Below are 27715 nucleotides of genomic sequence, written 5' to 3'. Positions count from 1 at the left end.
TTACTCTTTCTGGGTTGAAAATTGAGAGAAAGCCATTAAGTAACTGGGATGCATATTTATTCAAGACTAAACAGATGTTTTGGAATCGAGGCTGCAAATAACAACTCAGCGAGAGATGCCAGGTTTTTAAAGGCAAAACAGCAAACAGCACAGAGAGAGACTCGATGCCAACTGGGAGCTCCTGAAGCATGTAAAGCACCCCAGCCTCACCAGTGTTGCAAAGGCGACTGCATCAGATGAATTTCCAGTGTGTGTGAGGAGCTGAACTCACCCAAATGGGCCCAGCACAGCACGCCTGCTGCGTGCAACAGCCTGGGCAGCTGGGGGCTGCTGGAGCTGCTCAGCAGAAGTTACAGTAACGTGTTCCCATTTGAGGATCCAGCTCTTCTCGTTTTGTTAAATTCAAATCTTAACCATCCACCGTTTCTGATGAATATTATGAGCCTTTCTATTTTTTTTTCCCCCCGTTTCTCAAATGTCAAGTAGATCTTTTACAGCAGCTCTTAAGAAGATAAAGGGGATTAAAGGATCATTTTATCCTATTTAAAGTTAGCTCTGAGACGATAGGAGTAAACAGGGACATTTTAAAGGATGTTAATCTCAGCTCTTTCTTATCCTCCTCCCTTTTCTTTTTCTTCTTTGCTAGCAAAATTTCACTTTTGTGGGTAAAATGAGTGCAAGAAGGCAAATTCTACTACCCTTTCTCCACACTTCAAAAAGCAAACACAAAATATCACTCCTGATTGCAATATTAAACATGAGTTTAAATTGGGCTGCCAATCACTGGCTTAGATTTTATGGCAAAAGCATGGAGAAAGTTAGAGGGAGACAAAAAGTTCTCTGGCAAATGGAGGAAGCCTGTCTCTGACACTAGAATTAAGAAGCAAGGACGCTGCTTATTAGAAGAATCACGGAAATAACATCGTTTAAAGAAAACTGAGTACCAGAAATAAGAGCTTTGGACTATCTGTAGGGATTTCAACGTGGGCTGTCAGGAGATTGGGAGAGAGAAGCAGACTTGCAAACCTCTAATGAGGGATGGTTATCTTCCACTTAATGCATACAAACCAAACCCCTACTGTTAGCACTCCTAGCCTGAGCTGATTTGTTGTCAGCAGAAGGTACCCAACAGGATTCTCACTGCCTCCATTCAGCCACGTAACACAGTAAGGAAACTGCTCTCTCTGCACAGTCAGACACATCACACCTGCTTCTCGAGATGCTTTTCAGGGCAGGGTCAGGAAGCTTGCAGTGCCCTACAGAACTGAAGTCCTTGGTTTTGCTGCACATCTGGAGCGCTCCGTGACACCCAGGGCAGCAGCTGGGCAGATGCTGGTGCTGGGAGGAACAGAGAGTTGCACTGACAAAATGAATCTTGTTTGGGACTTGGCAGATAATTACGTTGAATATTTATCTCCATAAGAATAAAGAAATGTCTGCGGTGCAGGAGAGATTCTCTTTCACTGAATTATGTGCTTTAATTTCCTGCAAAAACCATCCTGAGATCTGATGCAGAAGTGGCCATCACTCCTCCAACTCCATCTCCAGGAGCGCAGACCCACTGTGAGCTGCATTTTGCAGATGGAGTTTGTGGAATTAAGTGTCATTACAAAGCAGGAGAAGGGGGACTGCTGGAGGAGCGCTGCCTGTAGCTCCACTGTGAAGCTGCCTAGAACATCGTATCAGCAGGCACTCAGACACACTGAAGATGCTGTTCTGATACAGATGAAAACACCCTCCTGACCAGCATGAGAGGAGCTGGACAAACCACAAGCCTTCCTCCTTCTGTGATGATGCTCACACTGCACTGAGGGATCCTTCTGTCACACCACATCCCCACATGATGCTGCTGATGGACACCAGTTTCTCTCCTCATTGGTGTGAGCTGCCCTGCAGAGGTCGGGGTTGGCAGAAAACCAGACCCAGCAGAGAGATCTCACTGAGAGCTGCACTGTGGCACTGTGTACTGCTGTTCCCAAAGCAGGAGTGTGGCTTGAGGAGATGTGGCTGCTCGCTCTCCCAGAGTTTAAGATTTGTTCATTCTTTGTTTATTTCCTTTAATCTAAAATAAAAGTAATTGAGACTGAAAGTTCATGTTTTACTCTTTGTCTGAGAAACATAACAAAGAAAAACAATTGCAGAGGAAGGCAGTACATTTTACTTCCAAGCTTTCAAGGGATTATTACCAACAACAGCAGAGAAAAAATAACAGCTTTTGAAACTTACGAGAAAATACTTTGACAGCATCCCCATTAAACAGCCTCCCTCATCTTTAAGCTGCAGTAATTACGTTCACTTAATACCAGACAGTAAAATATTTACAAACAACGCAGAGAATGAAATGAAGTTTCCAGCCCTGGCACAGCTGTACGTCCAGCTCTGCCTCCTGTTCCTGGGGGAGGCTCCGCAGCCTGGCTGTGCTGTGCTGAGCTGTGCTGCCCTGGGGATCCGTGCACTAAATGCAAAAACCCACCAGCACTGGCACCCAGAAAGCAGTTATTCACACAATGGAGCAGCCGTGGAAAAGCATCAGCAGGGTCAGGCAGAGGGGCACAGCTCAGCAGTAGCCTGGCCTTTATCCCAGCACGGGGTGAGGCTCCCCTCAGCAGCTCCTCCAGCCAGGGCTCTGCTTCTCTTCTTGAGTATCCCAGGGCTCTGGGAGCTCCATCCTGCAGCTGCAAAGCCAACCAGGCTGAGGTTCTCATTAGCAATGCCTCCTCCCTGCCAGAGCTGGGGGAAGTGGAGTCTCTACAAAGCGCCTTTCGAGTTATTTTTTCCCCACTTTGCTCTGTTCCTTTTTATACTTGCTCTATTGCTCCTGTCAGTCTTCCAGGCAGAGGAACACTCTGCAGCAAGCTCCACTAGACTGAAGCCCCAGGTAGCTGAAATAGCACAAACCCATGACAGCCCAGTGCTCAGAGACCCGAGCCTTCCTCTGTCACAAGAAGATTCATCAAATCCACCTTCAGCAGTTGGTTCATTCATAAATAACAGCCTAGATTGCTGCCAGATGCTAGATCATTAATACTGAACATCATTTGGATGAAAAAAAGACCCTCAATTAAATACAAAAATATCTTTTTTTTTTTTTTTTCTTTTTTTTTTTGCAATGAGAGAGTATGAACTTTGATGCCCACAGAATTACACAGGGCATTCTGGAGGAAGGATTGTCAGAGCAAACAGCAACCTGGCTTATCAGGGGCTGACACAGCCCAGCTCCAGCACAGCCCTCGTCGGAGAAAAGCTGTAGAGATGGGAAGTGAATGAGTACACAGGAACACATCGATCCCACAGCCTGGAGCCTGGCAGATAAAGAATTTAGGAAAAGGTTCCAAAAAAAAAATAATTTGGACATATATTATCTCAGACAATGCAGCACTGCACACAGCCGTGGCTTTTCGCTAGACCCCATCTGGGGCTCTCAGAGGGGGTTCGTGGCCCGAGCAGCAGCACTCTGCAAAGCACAGATATCTGCGAAGGAAGGGATAAAGTGATGCAGAGAATGGAGAAGAATCAGCCTGTGGCCACAGCATGTTTGCTTCGAGTGTGTGACAATCAAGCTGCTTCCCCCCCTTTTCTTCAGCACCGTGTTGCTGGTCCCCTCTTTATCTACACTGTGTACACATTAGCTCTTATATGGCTCTTCTATAGAAAGAATCAAGTTGGTTTTTTTTCAGGAAATACACCTGGGCATGAAGCAAAGTCCACATGCTACATCCACACTGTGCACTACTCGCTGACCTGGGGACATGGCCCTGTTCCCTGCACCCTGCTCCTCAACGTGCAGCTCCAAGCACCAGCACCTGTTCCTCTAGGAGTTCATGGTATTTCCCACACACAAATGACTCAGCCTCGAAAAATGAGATGTTGTGGACCCACTGGAGAGTAAGGGATGCAGGCACAGAGACACTGAACCACTTTGCTATAGGATAAGATAAGGTTCATCTCCAATCAGAGCATCTCCCAGCGACGTAAGCAGACACTCGAGTGCTCTGATGAGCCAGAACTTAAACAGAGCAAAGCTAAATAGAATAAAGTCCCTTTTACCTCTGAATGAGCGCGTCCACATAGGTGGCTAATGTGGTTTAACTGCCTCACTTGAGAAGTTAATTTGGACAAATATTCCTGTTCCTCTCGTGCAGGGTGGGCCCCCATCACCAGTGGTCTGGAGGGTATTAGGAAAACGACCTCTTCATTAACCTGCTGTCAGCAGTTTCCTGCTCAGCAGTCAAGCGTGGGGTTTTTTTAGTAGTTTACGGTTATGTTGGACAATATAACACCACGAGCATTAAATTACTCTGCCACTTGCCAGAGAACCTGAGCCCATGTAGATGGATTTTAAATCGCCACACTGCACAAAGGAGGTCTTCTGCAACAGGTACCTTACCCATAATTGGAAATTTATTTAATACTTTATTGATTGACTTCTTTATTACCTTCTGACAAGTTTAGCTCAGCAAACAGAACCAATCCCAGAAGCCAAGGGCTGGGGCTGGCCGCTTTTTGCCTGCTGAGAGTCAGTTGGATTCACAAATTGAATTATAGTTATTGTTCTGCTTGTAGCATTTTTTATTTCTCATCATGACAGATGGCTCTCTAAATGACAGCAGATTTGTATTTCATTAGGACACTTAGTCAAAAAATCAATACTGCTTCCACATACCTTTCTGAGAATACATACACAGACCACGCAGGCTGCTAGGGGCTTGATGCGATTTAGATAGCATTAGCTACATGGCAGACATATGTTTTACTTGTAATAATGTCTCATTGATTACAAAACAGCAGCCCTGGAAAACAGAGTGCTCTTATTACCCTTTATCTTTCTCTCTGCATGGTGGGGATGGCACTTTTTGGGTGCAGCAAAGAAAGGTGGGCAAGGTAAGGAGACAACGTCTGAGCTTATGCCTAGCCATGGCTCTGTCTCCAATCTCCATTGCCCTCTTGTGGTCCCCAAGCAATATCTCACCTGAAAAGAGACCAGTACAGATGGAAAAAGCATTTCTACATTGTAGCCTGAGACACCAAAGGAGGCTGCTTCTGTCTTAAAAGCAAGGCAAAACATTTCAAGGAGGCTTTGTGTTGCTTAATGCCTTCCCACTCCTCTCATTGTTCTATCTTTCCACTCCCCCATCCTCATCGATGTCATTGATTCAATCCAGGAGTTACTTTAGAGTTACAGGCTATATTGATTAATTTGGGTTGTAATGAGTCTTTTCAACGTAAGCAGCAGTGCATAAAAAATTGGTTTTAAACCTCCCACTTACGGTGCATTGATTTACTGTGATTAAAAGGGGATAAAAGGCTTTAGTTATTCCTTGCTTGGTGCACAGATATCACCACAGAAAAACTGGAAATTAGGTTTCCAAAAATGCTGATAGCACATTGAGGGATACTGAACAAATGGTCCATGCAGTCCTCCAGAGTAATGCAGCTGGTGTGGAGATGAAGACTCCTTCACATCCACAGAGGAAGGGCAGGACACTGAGGAGGTCCTCCCTCCAGGGATGTGCTCTCCAGGACAAGAACACATGGAGGTGCAACGTGAATCCAGCCCTTCTGTGTCGTGGCTCTCACTCCAGGTACCCACAAAGTAAAAAGCTCAGGATCTCCAGCTGAATGCACACGAGGAAGGGTGCTGCAGCCCCACAAGCTCACACAGTTGGCTCAGCACTCCATGCAGCCTCACCCCAAGCACATGATGGAGGCTGACCTGCAAATCCTTCAGCCCTGTGAGGGACGTACAGATAGGAGAAGCCTAGTTTGGATGTTCCTGCTGTGTTTCATGACTTACACTTGCAGATCCAATGAGACAGGGACTTGATCCCAGGCATCCTGCAGGAACAAGATGAGGGGTACAGAAATGTAGCTGCTCCACGTGGGGACACATGGCTTCCTGAGGGAGTCATACAGTAACCCTCACCTAAAGCTTCCCCCAGCACAGCCTGATGGCTCTTCTTCCCACAGCATTCTCCAGTTCTGCCCCCTGGAAGCTCTCCATGCTCTCTGCAGGACCTGATCCCTTAGTGTTTCCCCTCATACTACAGACACTGAGCACAGGGGACATTCTCACTTCCAGGACTCCTATTTCAAATCCAGCAGAGATCCCTGACCAGCACTGCCCATGAGCATCAGTGGAGCACTGGAAGCAGCACCTTCACAGCAGGATTTTGATGCCCACCATGCCTCACCTCAGGGTTCCAGAGAACCACTGGCACTTTCCCTGGAGCACAGTGCATCCCCCCTGCACGCACACAACCACTGATCTCAGCCCCTATCACTGACCTCACTGCTGTCCCTTCTCACAGAATCACAGAATCACAGAATGGCCAGGGTTGGAAGGGACCTCAAGGATCATGAATCTCCAACCCCCCTGTCACATGCAGGGCCTTCTGATTTACTCCTGGAGTCTCAGCCTCCCCTACTCTGTGGGGCAGTTTCAGCAGCCTTTGACACTTTCTTTAAGAAAGAGAGGAGCCAAAAAAAAACCAACAGAAAACAACCCTGCTGGTCTTATAAAAGACGTTTTACGTTGAGCAGTGCTCAGTGCTTACAGCTTCATGAATTGCAAAAACATTCGAAAATCTTGGTATTACAGGAAAATCTGTTCTGGTTCACTGCTTCTGTCACTAAAACTCATAGCATCACTTTGCCAAAGCAATTAATGCCCACTGCCAGGCTGGGATCCTGATTCCTATTTCTAGGCCTGTCCCCACTCCTGTGAGCAAGCACTTCATCTTCCAATATGACTAAGGAAGAGTGGAGGGACAGCCATTAGTAGGGGTGCATGATGATAAGGGAAGAGCCAGAAGCAGTCTAACAAACATACTTTTTTATAATATAATCACTCTTCTGTTCCATTTCTTCTTTTCCATGCACAGAGCAGCAGAACAGCAGCACCAGAAGCCTTGAGGGCACAGAACTCCTGACCCAGCCCTCACCTATCATCATTAAGCATCCTGGCCCCAAAGTCCCCATTACAGTTTGGACTTTGAAGAGTAATAAAGAATGTCAGGCTGACAAATATATGCTATCAGAAGAGATTTCTTCTTTGGTTTACAAGATGATTCCACAGTTTTATTGCACCTCTCTGGAGGTCTCAGCCTATGTGCTGTTATTTTTCTGCTCCCACGCTGAGAGATGAGCAAACAGCCCCATGTTAGGTTTGTGCCCAGAGTCGTTTCCACTCCAGGGTCTTAAAAATTTTAATGGATAAATCTTAAAAGGTCAACGGCTGACAAAATCAATGCGGAGAGCTAAAAGAAAGGGAAATACAGATGACAACATTGACTCAGGCTAACAAGGATGCATCCCTAGCGACCATCAGGTTCTGACTGCAAGGTGTGAAGCTGCTCAGTCACTGCTCTGAACGCCATTCTGAGCAGTGCCAAAGAAGAGCTTCACCAGCAGAAGGATGCACACACCCATCATAAACATCATAAACATCCCGAAAATCTTCTAGAAACCCAGGATTTTGCAGAAAACTCTCACAAAACGTCATGGTGAGAATTTTCACATTATTAACACTATTTCTCAGTGGTCTGACAGCCCCGGTTGATAACCAAGACAACCCAGTGAAGACTGACTTTTCATATCTGTCTTAAAGAACGGGTGAATAAACAGAAGTTTGAAGGCAAGTGTTTGGAAAGAAGACTCAAGCTTCTCACTTATGAGGGTGCTTTCAGGTTTCAACCTACCTACTTCAACCTTTTATTCACCAGAACACGGCGTGCTGTGCTGGGCACCTTCTCACACCCCAAGACAAACAGCCTCAGCTAGAAAGCGAGCAATGCCTGAGTGCATCACCACGAGTGAATGGTGAGCTCTGACCTGGGATCTGCATCACAGGCCTTTGCTTCCCCCTGTGCTTTTGTACAGCATTGCTGTGCCATCAAACAGCTGCAGCGCGGTTACAGGCAGGTGCCCATGGCAGCTGGATGGCCCCATGCAGCAGGTACAAGGACAGAGTGTGCATCAGTGCAGTCTGCTGCCACTTTTCTGAATGACTCTGCAATTCAGTAATTCCTCTGTCAAAAGGGCACCTAGAGGTTGTGCACTACAACATCCACGTTTCTGCTCCCACAGCTCTGCCTGTCTGTGCGAGCTTATTTCTATTTTGTTGCGTGTTTACGTGGTGAACTGCATTTCTAAAGTCCATCATTAACACACTGTGCCTCCTAAGAATGGTAAGCACAATAAAAACGAATCTCAGAAACCAACAAGAAAGCCTTCGTTGGCCAGTTTGATGGCTACATAAGGAGCTGATTGCTCTGCACCTACCAGCTACACTCACCCCATATGAGAACACCTTTCAGACACTGGCAGGGAGGTGAAGGAAAGGACTGGGTTGTGTCATCTGCTGGTGCAGGTGGGCAGAGCTGAGCAGCAGGTGTGCTTGGTGAGCAGCAAGGTGCAATTAGGTGAGTTAAGTACAATCGCAATGAAACGCTGCTTATTTTCCACTGCAATAAAAATGATAATGATTCTGCAGAAAAATGTCGTTACTTCACACTCATTTAATTCTGGAAATCTAAATTCACAAAGGAAACAAGAAGCCCTTTAATCTCCTGGTAGATAAATAGCCCAATTTTATTTCGACTATTATTTTTTATCCTTTTCTAAGACATTTTATAAGACTTCAGAACATGAGAGCAAAGTTTAATTAACATTATCACATTAAAAAGCACAGCCAAAATTTTCATGGAGTTTTAATTGAAATATAATACTGTCTCAATTCTTTTTTTTTTTTTTTTTTCTTTTGCATCAAGAATAATGATGAAAAACACAGCCTGCACTGACTGCTGGATGGGATACAGCACGTGAGCAGAGAGGGCTTATTTAAGAAGCCATTTGGATGGCTCAGGATAAGCTTTTCTTCCAGAGATGTACCAGGTGATGCTGTGAGCAGAGAGGCACGCTTCTATTTCCTTTCTTCCCACCTCCAAAATCATTGCTTTGTCTCCACAGGTGAAGCCAATTACATGCAAACGTTTTTTTGGATGGAGGTTTGTGCACCTGCACCTCAGCCACGCAGAGGATAATAAGGCAGCTTTATAGCCAGATAACACCTTCCATCAGAAAATCTCTGAGCCCTTTCAAAACGTTGCCTCCTGTCCCTCGGCAGCCTTCTGGCACTACAAATCAAACCTGGGCCTTCTGGCTCAGAACATGCAGGTATTCACCTCTGCTCTCAGCTGCAGCAATGTTTTCCGCGCCTCATTACAACAGAGCCAATGCCAGCAGGTCTCTGTGCCAGGCAGGGCCAGGTCCTGGCCATGGATCTGGAGCACAGTAGTGAGGCTGCTCTGCCCAGCAGAACAACCCAACCCAGGAGTTCTCTTGGCTGGGAAATAAGAGCTGACATTTGCAAAGCCTTCTGTGGGAATGGACAGGATAAAAATGCAAAGCAGCAAGATATCGCAGAGTGAAAATGTGAACTGTCCCTTTGGGGTTTTGCTCAGCTTCAGCTTAATTTACTGAGACCTAAAGATCTCATCCACAGATGGCACAAGCCCCACTTTCATGGGGGTGAAGGTGTGAGCCTTGTGTGCTTCACAGAATCACAGAATGGCCAGGGTTGGAAGGGACCTCAAGGATCACACGCAGGGCCACCAACCTCCCCATTTCACACCAGCCCAGGCTGCCCAGGGCCCCATCCAACCTGGCCTTGAACACCTCCAGGGATGGATGGGGCATCACAGCCTCTCTGGGCAGCTGTTCCAGCACCTCACCACTCTCATAGCAAAGAACTTCCCCCTGACATCCAACCTCAATCTTCCCTCCCTCAACTTCAAACCATTTTCCCTTGTCCTGCAGTTATCAACCCCTCAGCAGGATAAAGATCTCCCTTCAGTGTTTTGTTCCTGCTTCCAAAGTGACAATACAGGAGAGCCCAAGCTGCGAGGTGCCCGGATTCAGCCCCTCTCACCAGCCTGGCCCACTTCCACTCACTTAATGGAAAGATGCAGTTTGCCAGTCTGTTCTCCAGCTGGGAGCATCAGTTCACTACTTACTGTCAGGGCATCAAAGGCAAAAATTGAGTGTTTCACTCACGTGGTTGCACACTGGTCAAATTCCTACATCTGATGTTCCTGAGGCTGTCTACATCATTTTGAAGCTGTAATAGGAAGCCTGCTGGTCATAGCATTGCAATATATTGTGATTGAAATATGCTGTGCTGCTCTGGCCAACTTCTATAGAATTATCATAGTTTGGGGGATGGTTTTGGATAAAAAATTTTCTGAGGCTTGACATTTCTGACTGAAGAGGGAGAAAGTGCTAAAAAGAGAGAATGGCAGCAGAAAGGAAAGAAAAGAAAAAACCCTAAGTTGTGTTTCAAGAAAATATTCCGGATTTGTTCTTCACTGGAAAGAAAAGACAATTTGAAATCTCAAAGGTCTTTTTAAGACAAAGTTCATTTCTTTTTTCTGGATGGGAGCTCCAGAACCTGAAGGAGCCAATCTGAGCTCACAGCAGGCAGCTTCCAGTCCATTCCTGCCCTGGGCACAGCCTTCCATTTCCAGCCATCAGCAGCAGAAAGCTCTGAGCAAGGAACATTTCCTGTGCTGGATCAATACATAGGCTTATATGCTTGAATCTGAATAAATACAAAAATTACCTTCCCAGGAGAGCCATGACTTCCATTAGGATTTAATTATAAGACTTTTATACAATATGCACATACTAAAAGTCCGTATTCTTCTGTGCTGCTGAGCTGACCCACAGTCCAAGAGAAGCAGGGCCTCACAAGCTGGGAGACACCAAAGCTGATCTCTGGATTTCTGAGCATGCAGGGTGGCCTTAACCAAACCTATGTGCCAAGGGGTGTTCTGCGTTCCTCTCCTTGGTATAGACAAAATTTCCCTCATTAACTGTTTGGGAACATTTTCCACCCCCACTTTGAGAATGAAACCTAAACACCCAAGGTTATGAATTGCTGTTGTTTCTCAAAGCTCCCAACTTCCAGGCAAACACAACAAAGGATGAAGCTGAAGACCAAACTCCAAATCTCCTTTTGTTTCCCCCACTCTAAATCAATAGATATATAAAAGTAAGAGATGAAAACAAATCATGATCATGCTGCAGCTTTCAGGGGAAAATGCCATCTGCAAGAAAACAAATCAATAAAACTTTGTATTCTTGGACATGGTCTTCTGTTTTGGTCAATAAATGCACTCTGTTATGCAGTACATCACTGAAGCCTGCAGCAGTTTGCCAGTGACTGAGCACATACATTCGTGGGGGGGAAGAAATGGTAACTCCAATAGTGAGGCAACTGTATTTCCCAAAAGTAATCTGCTTTTGATTGGAGAATTACTTGCCCTGCCAGCAGGTGGTGACAGACAGAGCTGAATGACTGCATGCCCTGCTGGTGCTTTCCTTGCATAGCTTTCTCCCCTGCAATGGAATGCATCCTCAGTAGATGCTATCAGCACTGTTTCAGTTGGGAAGGTTTATTGATTTTAACAGGCAAACTGTTAAAAAAAGCAACTTTGATGGAAGAAATAAATGGAGGTAGACAGATTGAATCATCTATTTATTAATCAAACAGAGCCGTTTTAGTAAAGAAAAGCAAAACTTTCCAAATATCTAGCAAGAGCCAAAGTGAGATTTTAGGTCAAGAACCGAAGAGGCTGCTTAACTCACTGCTAGGAGGCAGAACATAATTAGGCTGGTGAGAATTCAGGCATGATTTGGATGGGATTTTCTCAATGAATAGGAATTATTGCAGGAGGAGCTGCAGAAAGTAGAGTAGTTTAGAAAGGTGCAGTGCACCGATATCAGGAGTGCAGAGTGTGTTACTCAGCTTTCAAATTAACATGAAAAGAAGTGTTTTGTAGCCCGCCCTTCACTTACCAGGTTCACCTGCAGAGTATGAAGGCAGCCACTCGCCGTGGTCTGGCAGGAATAGAGATTAAGCAGTTGAACTGAGTTTGATCAACACTGCCATTGCCAACGTGAGCACTGCTTCCAGGGGTCTGGAGCACAGGCAAAGTGCTGCTGGGCAAATGAACAGCCACAAGCTTCTCCAGCTTGTAACGGCACGGAGAAGGTGCTGTAAAAGCTGCACTGTTGGATGCCTCCCCTAAAAGTGCTGCCCTCGTGAAATCTGTCACGAGTTCTCCCAATAAAGATCTTAATTTTGCTGGATGGGCCTCCTCCGAGCAGCACAAAGTAACCATCTGTCACAACAAAGCATCATAAGGCAAATGAATCCTTCTTGGCTGCCACAAACAACACGCAGAGCTTTCCGGTCTATTGATTTTCTTTCTGTCTTTCCAAGTAGAATATTAATACAAGTCTCTGAAGGGTGAAGTCAGAGATTATCTTGGAGTTAATAAAGGAAGGTGTCTTGCTCTGACACAATACATCCAGCTGCTATCACAACTGCAGTGTCAGTAACCAGAGCAATGTGCAGTTCCATAGGAGAGGTGGGGTGGTAGGAGATGATTCCTCCATCTCAACCTTCTCCATCATTGCTGCAGTGGAGTTTTGTCCTATGGACCTGAGCTAGCTGGGATAGAGGAGCAGGACACCAAGGAGAGGACAGCAGAGCAAACCCAGCACACAACAGTTTCATTCTTTTTTCACTGATCTGCCACAGCATCTGGGTCCAGCAGCCCCATCTCCCCCTTTCTGTGCTCCCTCCTTGCAGGCAGTGCCCTGATTGCCCATTGAGCACAGCCAGCCCTCAGCACACAGCCTGTGCTCAGGGTGCTGTTCGTCATTATTACGACCTGCAAATCTGTAAGCTGATCATTCAAAGAGCAGCCAAATAACTTCAGTCAGATAAATACTTGAGATTTATTTTGTGGCACATTTCCAACTGATTATTTGATTAATATTTTTCACTGATGTTTTCAAAGCCTAAGTTGGTTTTTTTGGGTTTTTTTTTTTTTCGAGTTAATGAGAATTGATATGAATCTCAGCACACTGTGCTGTAAGTACATTGCCTGCAAATACAACACTTTCATGGACCCTTCAAAATTCAGGAGTTTATGCAGCAACAGTTGAATTATCTTCTGGGATACCCATTGCTGTAGGGCAAGGCTGAATATCTGAATCCACTAACAAAAAGATGAGGAGTATCAGCTTCCAAAGCACTACCCCAAGGCACAGCAGCATCCATCTAAGTATCATTTACCCTTTATTAATGGGGAAGCAGAAGCTGGCAGCTGGCAGCCTCCTTCCAGTGCTGCCTGCAAGTGAGCACAGAGCATGCAGTGGTGGTAATTAAATCATTATTCACCACCCCTCTGGCAGGTGCAGTGCTCCTGGGGAGGGTTTTCAGTCTCCTTGAAAAGGAAGGGTAGAAAATGACAAGTGAAGTCCAAGCAGCACACTCAGAAAACAACCAGAATTAATCTCTTCTCCTCTGAGATGCCTCACATCTGTGTATCTGCTGGTAACTGCTGGTTCTTCCCAAGTCAGTGCTATCCCAAAAGGTGTGAGCATCCCAAAAGCAAATTATGCGAGCAGCCAAGGGGGCTGTCTGACCACAGGAACAACTGCCTTGTGCAGGAGCCTACTTCTTCCTCTTGATTCTGCAACATTTACAGAGATGAGCTCCTAACTACACATCTAATTAATAAATACCTACCTTACGGCAGAGGAATTTCCCTCAAAGGGACACACTTTGATATGGACAGGCAGATCATGTTAAGCATCTTACAGGCAGTGAAGGAGCATAGGGCAGGGGCGCCTCCTGCCCCCATCCCCTTCTCCTGGTCTCAAATGCCAGCACAGCCCTCTTGTGTACCCACTGCACCTCCCAGCTTAGTATCATTCAGGCACCCAAACACGTTTGGATGCTGCCCATACACCTAAAGAAGATAAGAAGGGTGAAGGGAAATGAGTTAACTTGAATAAAAACCACTTCACAGTAATTTTGCAACTGGAATATGGTCCAAACTGCTGATGGGTGAGACTACTGATGGATGCCTTATCCTCAAGGCTGCACTGCTTCCCCCAGCCAAAAACAAGTGTGAAGCTATACCATGGCTATATTAGCATCCCTGTTACTGCAGCACAGCCAAAGCTCCAGGGGCAAATCCATGCACTGTTGTGCTGGCATCACACACACACATAAAGAGAGAAACAACCTTTATGTCAGGGAGCTGCTGCAAGGACACAGCAGGGAGCAGAGCCAGCAAAGCCCTGCCTGTGCTACATGACAGAGAAGACCCCCAGGCTCTGACACCCCCTAAAATTCAGGACAAGGAGCCCATCTCATGTGTGCAAACATGAACCTGGCTCTGCTCAGACTGTGCTAAGCAGGGCAGGAGGCAGAGAGAAATCTTTCCTGGGATGCATTTGTGAGTGTGGGCATTCTGAGCACATTCCCCGCTGCTGAAATGAAGCCGTAGTTTATGGCAGTGGGAGACTTAAACAGCAAAAGCTCCCACAGAAAGCTGTGGTTTCAGTGCAAATCACATATTAATGAATTTCATTTAATTATCTGTTATGTGAAGATACAATTTCTAATGAAACATGTCAGTTCTCACAGAGATAATGCTGAACACAGAGCGTATAACCCAGTATAACTCAGCAATTATGAAGATAAGCATTTCCATTTTGAATTGATTTTACAAATCCTTTTTTAAACCAAATAAAACGGTGACGTGGCATAGCAAAGTGATCACAGGATTTTGGCTCATGATTGTTTTACTTTGGTAAAAGTACTTAAAATAATTAATAAATGACATTTGAAGACTCGGCACCTTGTTCTGAAATATCAATGGACACGTTTTCCACCAGGCCTGAAATTATGCTTTGGTTTTCACTGCTGACTCTCGAAGGACACAAGGCAGCACTGAACCACGCGTGCACACGAGGAACAAGGCACACAAACATGGCATGACCTGCTGAGCTGCACAGCCCCTGTGTGAGCTGATGGAGCTCCCACCTCCCCATCCCACACATCCCTCAGTGCAACACTGCTCTGTACTTGAGAAAACCTCATGCATTACATTGGATTTTATTGACCTGTTAGAAAATCCTTCCACATCTCCCTTCCACTCCATGCTCTGCAGCAGTGTCATTCACACCTATTGTTTTTTTTCTTGTGTTTGGCCTCTTTATTGTCTGCTGTAAAGAACACCAGAAAAGTATTGTAAAGCAAGGCGGTAAGTGGCAGGCCACTATTTTAAACAGTGTTTGCAGGAGAGAAAGAGCTTTTTTAATAGAAAAACAAATCCTCTTCAGACAGCCAGCAGCCACTTGGCTGAGTCTTTTTTATGAATACTGCAAGGATGAATACCCAAGGATTTCCAGCTTAAAGGTGGTATTTCCAGACACCCTGACTGCCTTCCTAATAGATGTTCAGCGGGGCTGTCCATAGATAATTACCTGACACAGCAAAAGAAGGGCAGGAACAAACAGTGCTGCTTTCCTGGTCTGACTGGGTTGTAGCAGCTGGAGGGGTCGGCTTTTGCACAGGAGATCTTCAGATGCCTCCTTGGTTACAGAATAGAGATGTGTAGAAAATAGAGTGCTCCAGTTAATTGCTTGACTTCATTGTTTTGGGGGCTGGGTGTCCAGGATGTGTACAGATAATGGGAAAACAAAGAGGATGAGGCAGAGGGGAATGCAAAATGTCACAGACTGTCATGAAAAAAACAAGTGCTACATTTGCACAATTTCACAGATCTCATCCATGTCTCATCTCTCCCTTTTAATCGTTCACTGCTTTCCTGTTCACTTTTTTCCAATAAGTCAGACAGTAACAGACAGAGGCAGCAGAGGGGTGATAAAGAAAACCAAAACCTTCATCCTCATTTCCCTTCTGCCCCAGCTTCTGTTTTTCACGGTTTTACTTGATATTTTTTTTAGACGAGCTGATTTGGCACCCAAAAAAAAAGTTACCAACAAATGCATTCTATCAAGCATTGAGCATATTGATAAAACTGTATCACTTTGGAAGGCATTGGGTCACTCAACTTTGAGCACTACAGCGGCACAAGGGCTGGGTTCAAGTAATTGAGGCCGTTCATCACAAGGCACAATGCCATCTGCATCCCACCCAGAATTTTTGGTCTAATTACCTCCCTCGAGTGCCCTTGCAGACAACACTTCCCACTTGCAGCTCTCTTTGACCCTCTTTGATTTCTTCTTTGTTCCATTCAATTTTACTCTTGAACCACTTCTGAGTTCACAGCAAGTTGTGGGTTACTCATAAAATGTCACTCAAGTGATGCAGGGTGGAAAGGTTAATGCAAATCAGGCTCTCACTGTTCTTATGCGCTCTCTCCTTCACCAGCACAGTTCTCCTCTCCCGCCGGAGCACTTCTCTGCAAAATAATTACCTCATGCAGATGAAACACGCTGAGGCTGAGCTGCTCCTCAGCTGCAGAGGCAGCTGACAGAGGAATCACTGCTGTTCTGCTGCTTCGTGCCAAGACTCGACCTGCCTGGAGCATCCCTGACACCACTGGATGCTCCCTGTCTTATGTTTCCATGCTCTGGAAGCCTGCTGAAGGGAGCTACTCCCAGAGTCTTAAAACTTCAAGTTTTGCTATTCAGCCCAGTCGCTTGTTTGCATTCAGGAACAAAGAGCAGCAGCACAAAGCATACGACAGAGCTACAAGATTCTGCCAGGAGTTGGGCTGCAGAAAGCAGCACCCCAAATGGCTGCTGAGAGGTGAGGGATGGTGCAGGCTGACACCACAGCCATGGTTGCAGAGGAGTGCTGCCATGCAAGGCTGGGCACGCAGCAATGGCCAAAGGGCTCCTGAGCCTGCAGGAGGTGGGTTGTTTTCTCCCTTCTGCCTTCTTTCTTCCCCTGTTGGCTTAAATAAAACCCAGCTGGTGCAATAGAGCCACTGAGCTCTCTGCAGCTATAGCATTACAAGTGGAGAAGCACTCAGTGTATCCAGATGCCCAAACTCTACTGCTAATATGACATCTACTTTTTCTCCAGGCTTACTCATTGGAGAGTGTTAAGCTGGAATGGAGGAAATCTGCTGTTTATTCTGGAAATAATAATTTACATGATCTCTAAGACAAAGCTTTTTTCCTAAACGATTCCAAAGTACCTACAGCATACATAGCACACATTTCATTTATCTGCCTCATGCTGGACCAGCACAGCAACATGAACCACACTGCACACACCAACATCAGTGTGCTCTCATACTCCAAGTGCAATCATTTTGCACTTGAACCTGTAGCAAAAAAAAAAAAAACAAAAAAAACAACCCTGCATATAAATCTGTAAACGAAATATATAAATTTTCAAAAGCAAAAGCACATTCTGTAATTCCTATATAAAACGCAGCGCATTGTAACAGTTTTATTATAATGGTAACTTGAGGATACTTCTTGTTTATGGGATGCAATAACCATATCATAGATAAAATAAATTCTAAAAGGCAGCAGTGGAATATTCAGCACTGCTGTTTATTAGTTGAGAATAGAGTTATTGCCAAGTCAACAAGAAACACCCCCATCCTGTGGCTGTTATTACGATGATGGTGGTCTTAATTAAATATTAAAATAGCAAAGGGGAAAATTCAGCAAAACCTTTAAAAACACAAATAGAAAGATATGTTCAGAAGAACACTGTGTTCCTTTTCTGTCTTCTCTCCCAATCCTAGCCATGCTTGTCCATCAGTCTGTGTCTCACTCTTCTCCTCCCCTCTTTCTTTCCCTAGAAGGAACACATTCCAGCTGCAGGACAGCAGCAGCAAGGCCTGTGCTGTGCCCAGAACTGATGGTTCCTGCACTAACATCCCTGTAGCACTGGCAGCAATTCCATCTGAAGTAGCTAATAACATGCTGATTGTAAAACTGTGTGCTAGAGATACATTTGGAGGAACGTAATTAGAGAGAGGTATTTGCTTTCGACGCTCACACCAATCTCTCTCCCCCAATCTCCATAAACATGAGACTTCCAATGATGTAGCACAGAGCTGCGTTTATTTATCCGCTGCTGAAATGGGACAGCATAGAGCTGTACAACACGCTCCCATTTCTCAGAGTATCAGCTGTGCATCTGCAGTGGCTGCAAGACAGAAACATTTCAGCCCAGCAGTTAAATGCAGGACTGGGAATGGGCCCTGAAGTAACCCAATGCTCCACTCCGAGCACAGCAGAGAAGCACAGCTTTTCCCAGGAGCTCAGGGATGGGCTCAACCCAGTCTGGAGCCGTGCAGAAAACACAGTCACTAATTTCTACTGCAGAAGAATGCTGTAGTTCTGCTGGGCTGGCTGCAGTGCACAGGGGGTACCTTCCTTCCCTCAGCTGATAGCCAGGTTCCTGCTTTAACACCAAACGCAATACTTGATATGGAGTTACTCTAGAATTCCTCAGCTGTGTTTCTTGTTTTGAAGAAACAGAACAAGTATTACGGCTTCAGACACCTCGTCCAAGTCCTGCTTATAGAATTGAGAAAGCAAAAAAACCAAACCCAAATTCACTGACAGCTGAAAGTGAGGAAAGTGAGATGGTCCAACCCTCAGAGCTGAAAATAAAAGTTGTCACTTCAGGGTTTTAACCCATTTATAACCACAAAGACCATTTCCAATCTACCTCCTGAATTGCACATGCTGAATCTGCTTTGCCTTCAGCATCACTTTTCTCATAATAACAGAATTCAGAAATTCTCCATCTTAAGAATACGTTGAGTTTTAGAGGTGGTATGTTCTACCAGGAAGAAGCAAACTAATGAAATCTAATGCCATTAAGTCTCTGATACCAAACACTGTTGGAGACAACTCTTAGGAGATACGATTTGATTGCTCTGAACATTTGTACTCCTGCAGCAATGATTTCTTTTTACAAAAACAAAACCACATTGATCACACTGAAACAGTCTGCATTGCTAACATTTCACCCAAAGCTTCCGTATGCTAAATGCCTGTTTTCCTCTGACGCATCGTTTCACTGTCACTGCATGTCAGCACCTTGGTGGGATGCAACCTCTCTGCTGATACACATCTCCTGCTGCTACTTTCAAAGCCAGGGCTCACCAAAAAGCAAAAGGAAGAGCTGTTCTGCTCTGTGGATGCCAGTCAGGGAGATTTATCTCCCAGCTGATACACCCCTATTGCCTGTCACCTCAGATCGATTCACAGCTTCATCAAACATCACAGCTCATCATTTAACAGGGTTATAAAATCATGCAGATGATTGGCACAGAGGCACAACCTGCCAGGCAATGGTGCTCTGACTTCCATTTTCTTGACTAAAAATTCACAAAGGAGACTCATAAGGCTTTCAGACAGTCAAGGCTGTGAGGTAAGAAGCCTTGGTCCCAGATGGAGGAACTACCAAGAAACTAATTTTATCAGGTGGGCATTCAAAGCATAACCTGGCTGCCTGGACAGGAGGGGCCCTGAAGCTTAAAGGAATTGCTCTGATTCCTCCAGAGTTAATGCATTCAGTTCCTGAAGCCTGGGCAGTTGGTCCACCTCGCAGATCTCTTCTGTCCCAATGAAATGCAGTGGTAGCACGATGCTGTCCTCCTGCTCAGACCTTCCAAAACATCCCTCTCCTTGGCTGGCAGCACTGCAAGCCATGTCAGAAGTGACTACAATCTGCCAAGGCCCAGGCTGGTTATCCTTGAAGGTTGGTCTCAGAGCACCGTAATACAAACCTCAACCCAGGCAGCAAGCCCAAAGAAGAATTCTGAACATATGCCATTAACTTGGAATGTCTGAAAGGAGCTGCCAGGAATTATTTACAGCATCCTAGAATGGCTTGGGTTGGAAGGAACCTCACCAATCACCCAATTCTGACCCCTAGTTCTGACATGGGCACAGGCTGAAGGTGGCTGTCCCTTCATTCCTTCCTCCTAACTGCAGGCCTGCAGCGAGTGGCAAAGACACTGCCACAAGCTGGGACATCCTGCAATGCTCCTTAGAGATCCGTGCAGAGAAATTCTCCTTCAATCCCAAATGCAGCTGGTGCTCCTGACTGCAAGCAAGGCTGCTTTCACCAGGTTTCAGACTCCTAGCAAAACCAGCAAAGATAGTCCAAGGTTCTGCTCTTTCCAACTTCTGTTTCTTGTTCTAGCAAACCCTACAAGGCCGAAAAAAAACATAAGATCATAAGATCTCAGATGTAAGCCTCAGAAGATTTTTAATCCTGTGCTGGTCAAGCTAATGCAGAGGAGCTAAAGCATAGAATATGATGGAACAGAATGAACCCTGAACTGCAGTGGCTGTGTGACCTGAACAAAACAAGGCCATGTAGATACACAACATACACACTTCTAATACATTTACTATTTTAAAATTACATATTTAAGAAGAGTTACTGCTCCAGAAAGCAGACTTTGCTTCATCAAGACATAGTTGCAACGAATAAAACAGCAATTTCTGCAACACTTCAATAACCTTTACTTTCTTTGCCCACCTGCTCAATGGAGATACATCAATTTACCTGTCACTATTTTTTGGGCAGAGAAGAAGTGGTTGCTGGCAAAATAACGATCATTCAAAGATGCTGAGGCCTTGAGAAATCAGTTCTATGTTAGCATTAAACAGCAGCAAGGGTAGGAATTTGTATGAGGATGACATGTCACTGAATTTCACTGCAAAGATCTTTGAAACAGAAACAACAACGGTAAAAAATAGCCTGAGGTTCTGATCTTTGTGAAATACAGCATTCGGTTCTGGCTGATGCTGAGCTGAGATTTCATTTTGTTGTACAACTGTGATTTAATAAAACATTGGCTGGAGCACAGATCTAGGACTTGGTTGGTGTACAAGCAGAGTTCTGCATGTAAGCACAAATCAAAGTCGTGCATCCAAGCACAACAGTCCCTGCTCAGCATTACCTGGGCTGTGCTTGACCAGCCATCAATGCAGCCATGAGAACTGGGCACGCAGCTCAACACTCCTGGCTGCATCCATCCCTGGTGTCCATCCCACTCTTCACTTCTTCCTAAGAGCAGCAATGGGAGCAGGAGGAAAACACCAGTGCTTCTTTTGGCTTGCAAATACATGGACTGAAGCTGTCCTGCAGACAGAGTAAGCTTTTACACCCAGTGCTGACAAGCTGCCATCCATACACAAATCCAGCTGACACACAGTCTCTCATCTCCCAGGAGGGAAAATGTATTTGTTCTGGATCCAATAAAGTCATTGCTTTTATTTATCTTGTAAAAATCTTCCTGATAAACATCTACCACTGTCAGTTGCCATTATTTTCTTAGAAGTCTGCTGATAATGACCCAGTTTCTCATTTCCCAGCCTTCCCTTACAGAAGATAAGCCTTTCACAGTCCACCCAAATCAGAAAAAAAACTTAACAATGGTGACTAGACACTGAGAAAGCAAAGAAGAGTGTAAAATTACCACTGAAAAATCAAATAAAAGAAAAATTAAACTCATTATTTGTTAAAGCCAATTTTAGGGGGATTGAGTCATGAATTTCAGATGCATTGAGCTATTGGAGCAGTTCTGTTTTCTCAGTGCTTCTGGACAGCATGCTCTGCTGCTGAATGAATTAGATTGAGTTTCAAACACCATTTTACTCAAGTTGGAGAGGGTTTTTGTGCAAACCAGTCCAAAACTAGAGCTACTAATTAAGCAGCCAATGAATGCAGCAGCGATGCTAATATTCTTCCTAATCCCCAGGGATTCCATTTGAAGAATACAATCTGGAGCAGTGGCAGAAGGTCTGAATAGTCAGAAGCAACCACTCATCCTCCATTTAATCACCTAAAATTATCTCAGAGAGGACCACAGTCAAGCATCAGGAAGTTTCTCACTGATTCCTGGAAGAGCCAAGAGGAAGGAGAGCAGCAAGGAATTTATGGGCCCATGAGCAGAGCTCAGTCATCTCCAGCTCTGAGGGAGAAACTGAGCACAAAGCTTTTGCTGAACTATATATTAGCTACCAAGCCACTCAGTATGGCACTGCCACTTGGCTGGCCATCAAATAAATTCAACATTTAGAAAGGATTTTTTTTCCTGATGGATGTGTTCCTGAAAACAGATGGCCATAAAGGAGAAAAATAGAGCGGCTATGCCCCGGTAACAGCAACCTGTGAAGTCATTATCACCAGCTGCCCCTTGTGAATTAGGATTCTGTGTCTGTGCAATGCACTTTCTGAAGTAATTTATCAGCACACGGATTTATGCACTCCACAAAAGCTGTCTTGGCCATTGTTTTCCCCTACACTTTACTAGAGACACCTCTATTTAGATTTTGTCAAGATTACTGTTCCTCTGTGCTGCTCCTAGGTGGGAAAAGTCCAGCCTTCCAGCAGTGCAACTGAATGCTGATCGCAGGAGGATGAAAATCAAGCAAAGGTTTTCAGAGCATCTTGCAGTTTGCTTTGTCTTGAAGAAACCCTAAGGAATCCATTCCCTGAGAAAGCAGGCTACCATTTGGTGATGCTTTAGTTTCAGGAGAACTTGACTGGGAAGTGGAGGGGAGGTGGGGCGTTGGGCTGTTACTTTGGAACTGCTCCCTTTCCAGCACTGATTTACACCAAGCTTTTTTTGCAGAGGCCTTTTTTGCCCCTCTTTGTGTAAAGCAGCACAGAGGAGCCAGGGCTGAGGGCAAAGGCTGTTTGTGCACCAAAGCAAGCACATTTCATTGCAGTTAGGTTACTGCACAGCTAAGGAAAGCTTCTGTCCCTGCTGCTAGAAAGTGGTTGTGGTCCATCTATTGCCACCCACCCCACAGAGAGGAATCACTGCAGAATCAATTTTATCAGGTGCCAGGGGCAAGAAACACAACCATTAATACCACGGTATTCAATACAAGGAACCTGTGTTCTCTCCATGGCTGACTGAGAGTGATAGAAACCTCCAGGGCTTAGAATGAATGTGCATCTCAGAACATCCACGTTCAATAAGAGGTTGACATGTAAGCCTTGATTTGTATCCCTCGGCCCTCAGTTCTTTATTAGCAGAACCAGAATATGCCCAGGGGACCTTTTCCAAGGGCCATTTCTTAGTACTCATTTAATTACTGCCTTGGTAGTGATAATGTGACCCGTGGAGACTTGCTGTCATACCAGGAGCTCGGCAGACATACAATAAACAATAAAGGAAACAGAACAGGCAGATGGAGCAGCTGAGCAGTGGAAGAGTTTGCAAAGGCCGTTTTCTCCTTTGCTGGGGCCTTTAAAGGAGGGTTTCCTCTACACTTCGGCAGCCTTAACAGATCATGTTCTCCAAAGTGAGGTTTCACTGAAGGGAAGAAGTCCCTCGCTGCCATGGCACTGCCCAAACCTGTCGCTCCCCCATACACACCAGAAAAGCACTGCACTGTAAGCCAGGAGGTGGATCTGTTCCCTGAGCCACCCAGGAGCAGCTGGAGTGCAGAGAGAGTGAAAGAGAAATTAAAAAGGGAAAGAGAAGAATGGTTGAGACTGAAGGAGGGAGGAGCAAAGAAAGACTGGAGTATGTGGGTAAGAACAGATGCCAGACAATAGAAACCTTCTGCAATGAGCCTGGTGCAGCCTGGAAGCCTTTTCCCATCTCCTCCTGGACCTGTGTCCCTGCCATGAGCTCCAGTGGGATGCCAAGGCACAGCCCTCTGCACTGCCCCGTGCTGGAACACACCACTGCCTCAAGCTTGGATTGACACCAGCAGAGCCTGGCCTGATGTTCACTCCCTAATTGATTTTATCTTTATTTGACCAGCTCTATTGACAGCATAGGTTCCAGCAAGGAAGTAAATGGTGCGGATCAGGATAGAAGCAGTGGGGAACTTAAGGGCAACGAAAAGCAATGTTTATGAAACAGAGAGGCAGAAAAACAACAGGAAAAAAAACATTATTTTAAAACTCTAGCAAGAATGTTGTACAGAAAGTCATTTTTTTTTTCTTGCCTGAATATTGATGGGAAGGAGCTGATGTAACTGGAAATAATCCAGCTCCATCTGACAGCGTGAATAAAAATCCCATATGTACAATGTGTGCTTTCTACAGATGGCAGCATGTGGAAAGATCAGAGAGTTAATGAACAAAAATATCACCGTAAAATAACCTGATGTTGTGTAATTCCCAGCTTCACGCACCTCTCAGCTCTTCTTTGCTCACGTGTGTGTGTTTCCACCACCAAAGCCCAATGCGGAGCACAGGGTGAGGCTACTGCACCTATTAGAGGCTTCCTGCCCACTCTGTTTTTTAGGGCTGCTTCAACTCTGTCTGAAGGTGAGACTGTATATCTTATCTCAGCATGCATGGACCGGCACAAGCTCCAAAGTCCTCTGACATGGGGAATATGATCAGTACATTCCCATAGACATACCTCTGGCAAGTCAGATGCATAACCCCTGGAGCTGCCCTGTTTCTCTTCCCTGGAAGTAATGCAGAAGTGCCTGGATGAGAACCAGGTTGCTGTCAGCTGAAATTTCATTAGAAAAATCTCATCCTTTGAGTCCAAAGTGCAGCTAATAGCTGGCAAGGGGATGGTAAATGGCCAAAGGGGCTGACTAAGCCCATTCTTTGCTCTTGCTGCTGACAAAGTGCTGGTTCCCAGTTTCTCTGGGATTAAGGCAGCTCCAGCTCTGTGCCAGAGGAATGGTCCCATCACTGATCAGGAGGAATTGGCTGAATCTGAGAGACACAGGCAGACAGATGTGACAGGAAGATATCATTAGATTGGAAGTAACGGTGGTAAAAATTCACAACAGAGACTGAATTTGAACTAGATCTCCTTCGTGGAGATCAAAACCATCTTGATTTACACAGTGAAGGAACAGAGACCTTCACAGCACAGGTCTGAGTGCTGTTCCTCTTTCTGTCATAACTCCCCCCGTTGTTGCACAGTCTTTCCTAGGAGTCTACAAGGACTCTGTTTCATGATCCTACCTACTGCCTCATGAATCTACAACGCTGTGAAATAGTGCCTCAGATACTCCTTCCTATCCCTTCATCAACAGAACTGCAGAATCAGCACTTTCATGCTCCTGACAGCCCCTGGCTTCAGATGCCTCAGTGCCAGTTCCAACTGCGAGGCCGTAAATCTGGCACTAGGCATGGACTGTGCTGCTGCAGGGCTCTCTTGCTGACAACTCACAAGTAGAGCATCTGGGAAGAAAATGGAGCTATTCATTAAAAGGTGGATGTGTTCTTGTATGGCTTAAGGGCATCTCAAGGAGCAAAGACAGTTTGTTTCCACAAGGCAGAAGGAGGTATCTTGCAAATCCCATATTGAGCACACATTGCTGGTTTTACTCCAATCACCACCACATTGGAGTCCATGAGTCCCAGGGCAGGGATAACCAAGGATCCACAGCCAGGATAATAGAATGGCCTGGGTTGAAAAGAACCACAGTGCTCATCCAGTTCCAACCCCCTGCTGTGTGCAGGGTAGCCAACCAGCAGACCAGGCTGCCCAGAACCACATCCAGCCTGGCCTTGAATGCCTCCAGGGATGGGGATCCACAGCCTCCTTGGGCAACCTGTTCCAGTGTGTCACATGCACTCCTCCAAGCTTCAGTTTGCACACACATCAAGCCATGCTCTTAGCTAGGTGGCAATTGCCTTTTCATTAACCTGCTCCACACATGCCTGCTCAGCATCTACACGAAGCCAGCTGGGAAGGCTCATGTAGGCAGGTGAAACAAATTCCTTCCTTTGCCATTCCAGGGACATATTTCATCTCCAAGTTAACAATGACCTCATTCTGAAGAAACACTGAAGGTATTCTGGGTGCAAAGTTGAAGTTAAGCATCAGCAAAAGAGATATTTACATTCAGCCTTGGAAGAGTGGGCAAATATATTTTAAAAATTAGCTGTACCGTAACTTAATAAGTTAATTAACAACCACACTTAGAATTCTGCTTTTGACACACACACTTTTTACAAAACGCTTTAAGAACACTCTTTGTGCACTTAAACAGTTGTAAGGAGTGAAAACCAGCTCAGACTGTGACTAAAATGTGGACAAATCCCACAGCTTTGATTAAGTTAATTTCTGTTCATAGGTAGATGTGAAGAGATTGGTTCCACAAAGTAAGTGATCACAGTAAAATTAGCAGTAGTTAACAAGACTGGTTAAAGGATCGTGCTGCATCCTTTACAAATTTGAGCAAATGCATTCTCTGCTATTAGCTTCCATTCTGCTATCATACAACCATCTCATGTAATTTTAATTCAACTCTTATTAGAGATGAATAATTTAATAGCAAACAGTAACGGACGGTCATCCAGCCTCTGGCCCTCAAAGGGAAAAAGAAGGATGTCAGACCACGACAACCTTCAGCTGATGTAAATCAGCACTGCTCAGGTTCAGCCCCACGCCTGCAGCTGGCGGCCCCACCTGCATCACAGCAGCAAGGCATTGGTGCAGCAGTGAGAGGTGTTCTGCCCATCCATGACTTGGCCAGCAGCAAACAAGGTGATTTTGACCCAAAACACAACTCAGATCAGGTGCAGCTTGCATTAACACACCTGCAGAGGTTCCCTCCTTCCTTTCTTTAGGAATTGTTTGCACAAAAGCTGCATGGTTGGCTCGTGAACAGAGGCAGCAGCAGAAATAACCTCTGTACATCACAGACAGTGCAGGTCTTCCCCCCCGCTGGGTTCCCAGCCCCAGCTCCAGCCAAACCAAAACCCTGGCAGGGATCAGCAGAGAGATGCTCAGTGGACACCTCTGACTGGCAGCAATGTTGCACAGGGGATTTCACAAACTCATTCCCAATTTACACCAGTGTAAACAAGAGATGACTCAGCGCTACATGGATTTGTCTGATTTCTCAAAAGCTCCCTGAGTCAATGTTTCTGCTAGGCTAAATTTCCATTTAGTCACAGAAATTGATGTACAGAAAGCCAGCCCAAGCCTCCACACCGTGCGGTCCTATTGAACACTCATGGTTTGAACATCACTCATTCCTCACCTGTAGAACTGCAGGAAAAGTGGGATATTCGAGGCAAAGAAGAGCATTTCAATGTACAGAACAAGCTCTTCATTCATTACTCTCTCATTTCACACATCAAGTTCTCTGAGCGTGAAGCAGAAGCCATATGGCTAAAGCAGCACAAAATATGGGATTCCTATGCAGTGCAAATCTTCTGTTTCAGTACTTCGTTTTCATCCCAAACTGTGATGGAAAGCGAATGTTTGTTATTGGACTGAAACTCCAGAAGCATTTCAGTGAGACATTTATAAATGAGGAGAAACAGGTTGACATTTTCCAAGCTGAAAGATTTCACTGATTTTTGTTGAACTAAAACATTTCCTTTTTGGTGAACTCAATGTCAGGCTAAATACATTTTCCCCTTCTGTGGCTGTAGCACCACGTCACAGCCTGCCACCAGCTCTGCATGAATCCTGCAGAAAATGCAGCACGTGCCAGAGATGACTGAACAACTTTCACAGTAAGTTTATAAGCAGAATTACCTCTTAAATCAGCAAAGTTGAAATTTTCCCTATTTCAATGGAACAGCTTTTAGGTTGTGCATTCATGATGTGACAACGCTCTGTAACACAAATGAACTTCTCCCCATCACAGCTGTCAGGACAGATGATGTACTTTGTGTTTCACAAGACAAAGCTCCAGGAAGTCTCCAGCACACTGATCCTAACATCTCAGTCCCCATTCTGCAGCCAGGATGGATTTTCAGCCCAGCAGAAAGCATGACTGAAGGAAACTCAAAAAGAAACATTGCTTTGCACACAGATTTCTTCAGAGGAGCACAACACAAGCGCCCATAGTTGGACTTGGAAGAGCGAGGAATCCAGGCTCCCTCCTGCCAAAACACTGCTGGAATGGGTCTGCAAGAGCAGCTCTTGCCAGCCCAGGGATC

This window comes from Tympanuchus pallidicinctus, unplaced genomic scaffold, assembly GCF_026119805.1.
Source record: "Tympanuchus pallidicinctus isolate F22 unplaced genomic scaffold, pur_lepc_1.0 scaffold33, whole genome shotgun sequence".
Taxonomy (NCBI): Eukaryota; Metazoa; Chordata; class Aves; order Galliformes; family Phasianidae; genus Tympanuchus; species Tympanuchus pallidicinctus.
This window is presented reverse-complemented; position numbering follows the sequence as displayed.